Source organism: Penaeus chinensis, chromosome 38, assembly GCF_019202785.1.
Source record: "Penaeus chinensis breed Huanghai No. 1 chromosome 38, ASM1920278v2, whole genome shotgun sequence".
Lineage (NCBI taxonomy): Eukaryota > Metazoa > Arthropoda > Malacostraca > Decapoda > Penaeidae > Penaeus > Penaeus chinensis.
The window spans coordinates 29,924,002-29,934,001 of record NC_061856.1 but is presented as its reverse complement, the minus strand read 5'-3'; positions in this window follow the sequence as shown (position 1 = coordinate 29,934,001).

Below are 10,000 nucleotides of genomic sequence, written 5' to 3'. Positions count from 1 at the left end.
GGGCCTGCTCGAGGGGGAGATGTAGGTCACTTGTTAAGTCCTTGGGTAAACCAGGCTCAAGAGTGGAAGGTGCGAAGTGGCTGCTTCCTGTGATAAGGTATACTTAGGAGGGCTCCGACAGGAAGTCGCAGCCTTCGGCCAGCCAGACACAGATGTGTGGAGCGCCACTTACCGGACGTTGTTTATATCGCTCTTGCTATCTTATGTAGGTTTGCGATTATCTTATTTTTAGCTAACGAAAAAAGCTTTTTGTTGTCAGAAAAGTAGTGTCTTGGCGTAGTTGGCATCATAGGGTCTGGCCGTAAGGGAGTCTTTTGTCAGTACCGAATAGCAGGAAGTGAGGGATGCCACCTAATAAAGAATGATATTTGCAGTTAATAGCTGACTGTACAATGGGCAAATAGAGGTCTCAGTCATCTTCATGAGAAGGCCAGACTCATCCAGGTCAAAATCCTTAACTGGAAGACGATTTCTTGGGGGGTAAAGGGGCGTTGGGGTTAGCTTCAGTTATCAGAAAACAGGGAGTACACAGATGCTCGAGATAAGGCGTCTGCATCCTTATTACAAGGAGCAGGGTTTTACACAATCAAAGGGTTGAACTCTAGTAAGGTATCCAAATGCCTGGCCAATCTACCATGGGGATCTTTGCAGGACGTGATATGGGTCAGTGGCTGATGGTCCGTTCTTACTTCATAACCTAGAATTAATTCAAATGTTTGAGTGACCATATAATGCTTAGCATTTCCTTATTATATATCGAATAATGCTTCTCGGCAATATTTAAGACCTGACTCGCAAAAGCAATGGGCTTTAGCTTCCCCTCGAATTCTTGCATAAGGCAGATCCAATGCCAACATTAGAGGCGTCAGTTCCTAGAATGAAAGGTTTGGAAAAATCTGTAAATGCGAACACTGGCGACAAGACCACTCATGACAAGAGACATTAATCGTACAAAATTCATTGGGGCGTATCTTAGACCGAAGGATATTTGTGTGAATTCCCAGTGTCCAGAAGGGGTGGAAAATCAGTTTTTGAAAATCAGGATGCATGGGTAACTGATGAAATCCTTTGGCTAAGTCGAGAGTCGAGAAGACTTTGTTGTTATTCCCAATATTTTGTAATAACAATTGAAGGGAGGGAATGGGAAAGGGTTCAGGAACAGTCAATTTGTTTAGGCGTCTGTACTCAATAACTGGTCTCATTGCCCCATCTTCGGTACAAGTAGCATTGGAACGGACCAGGGTGTTACTTAGGGTTATTATACCTTGATCGAGTAGGTCAGCATTAGCCTTGTCGAGAGCAGAGCGGCGGCTATGAGGGATGCGATGACTTGGATTATAGACAGGTTGAGCATTGGGAACCAGGTTAATCTTATGTTGTAGGAGATCAGTCTTGCCAAGGGGTCGAGATTCAGAAGGCAATAGAGAGGGATATTCATAGAAGAGGCAAGACAAGATCTCATAGCTCTCATCAGAATCTGGGGAGGGAATAGCCGAGAGTGTTTCATGAGAGGAGGGATGTGACTCACTCAGAATCACATCCCTGGAGTGGTCCCAGTGAAGGCAGGCGGTGGTAATTCCATGATTTCACCTTAAGCTAGTTCGTAATCAACTACCCGGGAGTTATTGTGAAGTCTGATGGGTTAGGGGTTAAGTTAATCAGGTGGAGGAATGACTCCCCTTCAGATATGGAATAAAGTGCTGGCAAGATGGCAGCTCCCTTAAAACGAGAACCTTCTGGCAAGACCAGGCATGCACCCTCGTTTATACATGTTACAACACTGACAGGCATGTCAGAGAATGGAGGAATGGTGGTATTTTCCTTGACACGAAAGTGTAATGCACTATCTCCCATAATCCATGAAAAAGGTCCAAAATCTATAGCAGCAGCTGGGATAGGACGAGAGGGGACATTATGGGGAGGGGCGGAGGGAGTATCTTGGTCCAAGGCCTGAGATGTGGGAGGCTTATTTGGCAGAGAAGGGGGGCTTCCCTGGCACCTTGGTCTGGGACGATGCTTGGGGAGGTTGGGGGGGTTGGGTTGTTGACGGGGATGGAGGAAGGGTTAGCTAGGGAGAGGAACTTACCATTGAACATAATTCTGTTATTCCTAGGATAATGGACTATACCTGTATGCTGGAGAAAGTCACGGCCCAGGGGGAGGTCACTAGGGACAGTATGGGACTCAGTAACAATAAATGAAACTTAATATTCAGACTGATTTATCCTTCCTTGAGGACTATTACCAGAAGCACCTTTTACGGACAACCAAGGAGGTTGTATTTCAAGATTTAAATCAAAGCTTGACAAAGTTGAAGCGGACCCCAGACTGACAGATGAACCACTATCTAAGAGTATTGCTGATTTACCATTGAGGCGTGCAGGAAACAGAGGGGGATTATTGTAATGGCTAGCAGTAGCAGAGGCTATTAATTGAGTATGGAGTCCCATGGCCTTTGAATAACTTCTTCATCTGGGGAAGTGTCTGCTGGAAGGGCATCTTGAGGGTCATCTATAAGGTCCTCTAAAAAATGGCATGACTTTTGTGTTTTGTGAGGGCTGTTTCCACGTCTAGATTTCATTATTGTACCCTGTGTAATAGTGCTCTGCTCGGTATAGTCTTTACATTGATACCATGGATGTCCATAAAGGTTGTGGAATGGGCATAGAGGAATGTTCCGGCAGTCGCGAGAAAAATGGCCATGATGTAAGCATGTAAGCATTTGTGGCAAGAGAGATTTTTCAGTGATCCAGTTAGTAACAGCAGGAGTCTAAAGGGAGTACAAGGGACTGGGGTGTTCTGTTTAGGTGTGTTAGGAGAAGCGGCATATCATCCTGGCATGTGGGAGTATGTGGGAGCGGATTGTGTGAATGAACAGCTTTTAAACATTTCTTATCGAAACCGTTGTCTGATCTCGGTATCCCCGTTGATACTATGAATTCCTCAATTTCATTAATTAGGAAATCTATGTCTAGGCTTCATATTCAACCTGCCGTCAAACTTGGTAACAACAGAATAAGGCTGGAGGAAGGTTGGGTTAGTGGTTGTGGAGGATCCTGAAGGCATTGTGGAGAGAAGAAAAAGAGGTGCACGGGGATAAGGGATTTAGGGAAGGAGGAGGATGTCTCATGTTATGTAAAGGAGAGTCGCTAGTGAAATGCGCGGTGTCGTTTGTTTGTGTATTTGTTAAAGATGTCTTTTCTATACCAACTATAGCTGCATCTATTTCCAAGATAGACTGTGTTTGGCTGCGTGTGAAAAGTCGTGCTGTGTGAAAGGGAAATATCAGTCGGAGGTTTTAATTACTGAGAAAAATGTGAAAAAAAATCGAAGGTCTTAAGGGGAACAGGTAAGTCATTATCGATATGCATGCATGCATATATATATATATATATATATATATATATATATATATATATATATATGCATATGTATATATATGTCTGTGTGTGTGTGTGTGTGTATGTATATATCTATATATATTCACACATACATATATACATATTTAGGTATTTATACATATATATGTATATATTTATTTATATATGTATGTTTAGGTATATATACATATATTTATATATGTATATATATGTATGTATGTATGTATATATACACATAAGTATGTATAACATATGTATATATATATACCTATACATTTGTATGTTTATATATATATGTATATATATATATGTATGTATACATACATATATACACATGTATTTATAGATATGTATAGATATGTGAATGCATACATAGATACACAAATTTATTTATATGTATGTGGAAGTATCATCAGTGCTACTCGTACACCTTGTGATTATCACTTTTGTTATCATGGTCTGCAGCTTAATCATTATTACTACTATTACCTTCGTTTTCAACATTGTCTTAATCTTCATCGTCAGCATCAGGACACATCTCCATAGCTACGTAGCCGAAGTACCAAGGCACATCATTATTCTACAGTGATGTGATGTAATTCCAGGTAAAATTGGATGTTATGGAACAATTGGTATTCGCAGGATAGTAGAAAAAAGTCGCTCGCGTATAGCAACCCATGTTTATTTGTTAATTCATGGGTATAGTTATTGGGCAATGGCATATGCAGTATATGATAATATTTGTGTGTGTGTGTAGTTCATGTAATTTGACCCCGTGTGTATTTGTGTTTGCATGCACATGCTTGAGTTTACGTAAGTTAAATGATTTTCATTATGCAAATCATGCAACAGCTAGTCCAGGGCAAGTCGATGATGAAATTGCTTTGGCTGCAGCTTGCAAGGTCAGATGAGCCTTATTTTCACGTCGTGAATATGCTCAGACTTGCTTTCGATATACATGTAGTAAAGTGTTCGATGTTTCGTACTGTTTTATTTTTCTTTGAGTCATATGTATGTTACATAAAATATATATATATATTTTTTTTTTTTTTTTTTTTTTAGTCTTCATCTTGTTAATTATATATTTTTGTGGCATAATTGAATTGTCGTTATTCTTCACTTTTTCATGCAAGCTGTTGTTAATGAAATGCTGGACATTTTTTTGCTCTATTATTGTTATACATTTTTTTCTTTGTTTTTCTCTCGCTCTGTCTGTCTCTCTGCCTCTCCCTCCCTCCCTCCCTCCCTCTCTCTCTCTCTCTCTCTCTCTCTCTCTCTCTCTCTCTCTCTCTCTCTCTCTCTCTCTCTCTCTCTCTCTCTCTCCCATTTTGACCAGAAGTTACTCTATTCTGTTTGAACTCCCCTTTGTTGGCCAGAGTTTTCAACATGCACGGGAGGTTTTGCCTTTTTTATCCTACAAAACTTATTCCAAAATTGTTTACGAGTTCACTGGTTTCATTTTGGGAATATTCATATATCTTTTCTAACATTTCCTTATTCGTAACCTACGCGTAATAATCCATGTGACTGTTAAGATTGATATGCTATTAATGACTGATATCATTTAATTAATGTTTGATAATTCAATAGGAAGTTTGCAGGATCGTAATAGGAGGAGGAATAATGGTTAGAATTTTATCACGTGTTCTTGCATCTATTATCCTACGGTCGGATTTTTTTTTTTGATAGGCGAATATAACATTGGTGAAATATGTAACATGTGGAATGAATGTGTGCACTGATTACTGTCGTTTTTTTTATTTTTTTCTCAGGTTTTGGTCTTATGATTATTATCATTATTATTATTATTATTGTTATTGTTATTCTTGTTTTTATTTTTATTTTTATTGTTATTGTTATTATTATCATTACTTTTATCATTGCTACTATTATTGCTATAATTATTATTATGATCTTTATTGTTTTTATCATTATTATTATCATTATTAGTATTATTAGTATTAGTATTATTTTTGTTATTATTATTATTGTTATTATTATCATTTTTATTTATATCTTTATAATCTTATCATTACATTCATTATCATTAATATTCACATTTTAATCATTATTATTATCAGTCTTCTTCGTCTTCTTCTTCTTCTTCTTATTATTATTATTATTAGTAGTAGTAGTAGTAGTAGTATTGTTATTATTATTATTTGTATTATTATTATCATCATCATCATCATCATCATTATTATATATTATTATTATTGTTATTATCATTATTATCATTATTATTATTTTCTTCTTCTTCTTCTTATTATTATTATTATTAGTAGTAGTAGTATTGTTATTATTATTATTTGTATTATTATTATCATCATCATCATCATCATCATTATTATATATTATTATTATTGTTATTATCATTATTATCATTATTATTATTTTTATTAGTATCATTATTACAATATATATTCATTATCATTATTATTATCATTATCATAATTATCACCACCATCTTCATTAGTGGTAGTAGTAATATTAGTATAATTATTATTATCATTGAAATAATATGAAAGTAATGGCTACATGCAGTGGCATTTCGTATGGAGCAGAATCATTCAACCACATTTATTAGAAAAACGTCGATGTTTTGTATCATAATAGTGCCATGCCTGATTCACTATAATAGTAACTTGCCTGATTCACTATAACGATGACATTCTATCATTCAAAAAAAGGGAAAACAGCCACAACTGATATGCAATCCAATTACAGAGCAGAACAGAAATAACATTCTTTGTACAACAGAAAAAATACAGTGGCTTCATTAACTGCCAAACCAGTCATGAAATTTCGGCTCAAAGACTTTATTCATGACCAGAGTGTGGCTTCGTCCATGAAATCAGTCAGTTATTCAAGGTTAATTTTGTCGCTTCATTTGCAACGAGTTTGTAGCTTCGTGAAATAGTCATGGGAGCTTTGTTAACGAGTCTGGATTTCATTTGTTTTTTTTTCTGCTGCTGTCGTGTGTGTGTGTGTGTGTGTGTGTGTGTGTGTGTGTGTGTGTGTGTGTGTGTGTGTGTGTATGTGTGTGTGTGTGTGTGTGTTCTTGTGTGTGTGTGAGTGTGTGTGTGTGTGTGTGTGTGTGTGTGTGTGTGTGTGTGTTCTTGTGTGTGTGTGTGTGTGTGTGTGTGTGTGTGTGTGTGTGTGTGTGTGTGTGTGTGTGTGTATGTGTGTGTGTGTGTGTGTGTGTTCTTGTGTGTGTGTGAGTGTGTGTGTGTGTGTGTGTGTGTGTGTGTGTGTGTGTGTGTGTGTGTTCTCGTGTGTGTGTGTGTGTGTGTGTGTGTGTGTGTGTGTGTGTTCTCGTGTGTGTGTGTGTGTGTGTGTGTGTGTGTGTTCTCGTGTGTGTGTGTGTGTGTGTGTGTGTGTGTGTGTGTGTGTGTGTGTGTGTATGTGTGTGTGTGTGTGTGTGTGTGTGTGTGTGTGTGTGTGTGTGTGATATATATATGTGTGTATATATATATAGAGAGAACAAGAGAGAGAGAGAAAGAGAGACAGAGAGAAAGAGAGAGAGAAAGAGAGACAGAGAGAAAGAGAGAATTATAGAAAGGTACATAAACTAAGTTTCCAGTATGCTCGCCAGGTATGCCAAGAAAAATATAACTATATGTATATGAAAATTCAAAGTCATCGTACTTCAAAGTTATGTTCAAGTATCTGGCAAATTTTAGAAACAAGTACTTGAAACTACTAGATAGGAGAGCCCTTGGCGAAAAAGAACATAGTTTCATTTATCAACTTTCCCAGTTATTCCACTTCACGGTTGAGTTTCAACGCTGGAAACAAATTCCTTATCTCTGTATGAGCGTCCTCTGTCATCCAGCTGCTTGAAAAAGAAGAAAGTGATCAGTTTAAATACAGGGTATTTGTGAAATGTAATTCTTATAATGCATTTGGCTGACATTTTATGAAAAATATTTTACATATGTGTATATATATATATATATATATATATGAATATCTATATATCTTTCTATATGTAAATATATACACACACACACACACATATATATATATTTACACACAGATATATATGTATATACGAGTATATATATACATATATATACATATATATATATATATATATATATATATATATATATATATATAAAGAGAGAGAGAGAGAGAGAGAGGGGAAGAAGAGATAAAATGATAGACAGAGGGAGAAAGAGAGAAAGAGCGAAAGAGAGAGAGAAAGAGAAAGATAAAGAGCGAAAGAGCGAAAGAGAGAGAGAGAGAGAAAGAGAAAGAGAAATAGAAATAGAAATAAAAATAAAGAGAGAGAGAGAGGGAGAGAGAGAAAGAGAGAGAGAGAGAGAGTGAGAGAGGGAAATACAACTACTTAGAATTCAATTTCATCCATATACAAAATATCCATGTATCGCCAACCAATGTAAGTTCTTGGGACCCGCTCTTCATTGTTTCTTTTTATTTTCTTATTCTTTTAGTTCACCGAAATTTTGAAATCGAGCCATGAGCATTTTACTCCTTGAACCGAAGCGAAACCGCAGACCCGCAGACTCAACACCGAACCCATAACACACACAAGTTCACCGTGGCATTGTTCCCCCGGCTGCTCTGCTACACACACCTAATATCACCAATACACTCCATGTTAAAGTGTCCCTCTCGAGCACGGTGGAAATAACTCTCGTTTCCTTTCACCAATCATTGTTTTAGTTAGCCAGAGTGGAATGCTGTGCCGGTTTCCACGTCCAACTCTAGCATATTACGAACTGGCGCGCATTAGGGAGAATTGACTCGTTTCTGTCCGTCATGTTTCGCTGGTTGTATTGATCACGTGGTATCTGTCACTCTCACGTGTCGGTTCTGTAGAGAGGGATATGGCAGGTGAGCTGACGTCGTTTTAGTGTTTTATGAATATGTCTATGCTTGAAAGTGTCGTTAATGAGCTGTATTTCGTTTCATAATGTATTTTTTATTTGGAAAGACCGAAGTTCTTTGTGTTTTGTTTTTTTAGATAGTTTTCATGTTGTCCTGTTGTAAATTAGAATACAGACGAGATAAAAAGTTCTTCCAGGATTCAAATAAAGAAATTGATACTATCGACACTAAGAAAAGTGAGAAAATTATTCTAGGACTTCCAATCGTAGATTAGAATTATAAAGACCGAACTCTAATAATATATATGTATGTATGTATGTACATACACACACACACACACATACACACACACACACACACACACACACACTTATATATATATATATATATACACATATATACATACATACACATACACACACCCACATAAATAGATAAATAAATAATTAAATAAATATGTATATGTATATATAAGTGTATGTATGTATATATACACACATGCATAAATGTTTATACATGTATATACACATTTATATATATTTGTACATATATATATATATATATATATATATATATATATATGTACATATATATATATATATATATATATATATATATATAAATATATGCTTATATATATGTATACATATATTAATATCTCTCTCTCTCTCTCTCTCTCTCTCTCTCTCTCTCTCTCTCTCTCTCTCTATATATATATATATATATATATATATATATGTATACATATATATATATATATATATATATATATATATATATATATATATAAATATATAGATATATATTTGTGTACACACACACACACACACACATATATATAAATATATATATACACAGACACACACACATTTATATATATATATGTATATATATATATGAATATCTACACACATATGCATAAATATGTATTTATATATATGTATATGTATATATTTTCATATATAGATTTATATATATGTGTATATATATGTATATATAAACATATATGTACACATAAATTGAAATGTTTATAACTTTGTATACATTTATATATGTATATATTCATATATAAATGTATATATTTGTATATATGCATGTCTATATGTATATGTATATATTGACACACACACAAATAAATAAATACATGGATAAATAAATAAATGAATAAATAAATAAATAAATAAATACAGACACACACACACACACACACACACACACACACACACACACACACACACACACACATATATATATATATATATATATATATATATATATATATATTGTGTGTGTGTGTATATATGTATATGTATATAAGAAAATACATAAATAAATGAATAAATATATATATATATCGATTTATATATTTTATGAATTACTACAAGCCGAATGAAAGTAATACCTGCAACACTGACAACTTTCTTTTCTATGTGAAATTTTACTTCATACAAAAAATAATATCATCACTTTGAGGCGCTCACAGGCCTCCCGCAGAGTATTTCTAACAAAATGATTTTTCTTGTCTAAATAAATATGTAAATCTTCATATATGAGACATATTTTTTGACATTGATAAACAGAATCACGTGAGAGAAAAAAAAAAACTTTATGATTCATTGGTTCTAATGACTGACTGACTGAATATTTAACTGATGAAAGAAAATAACAAACGACCCCCCCCAAAAAGACAAAAGTTGAAAAAAAGAAAAATTAATAAAAGGTATAAGAAACAGAAAAAGCTTAAATATGGCCTAAAATATCCA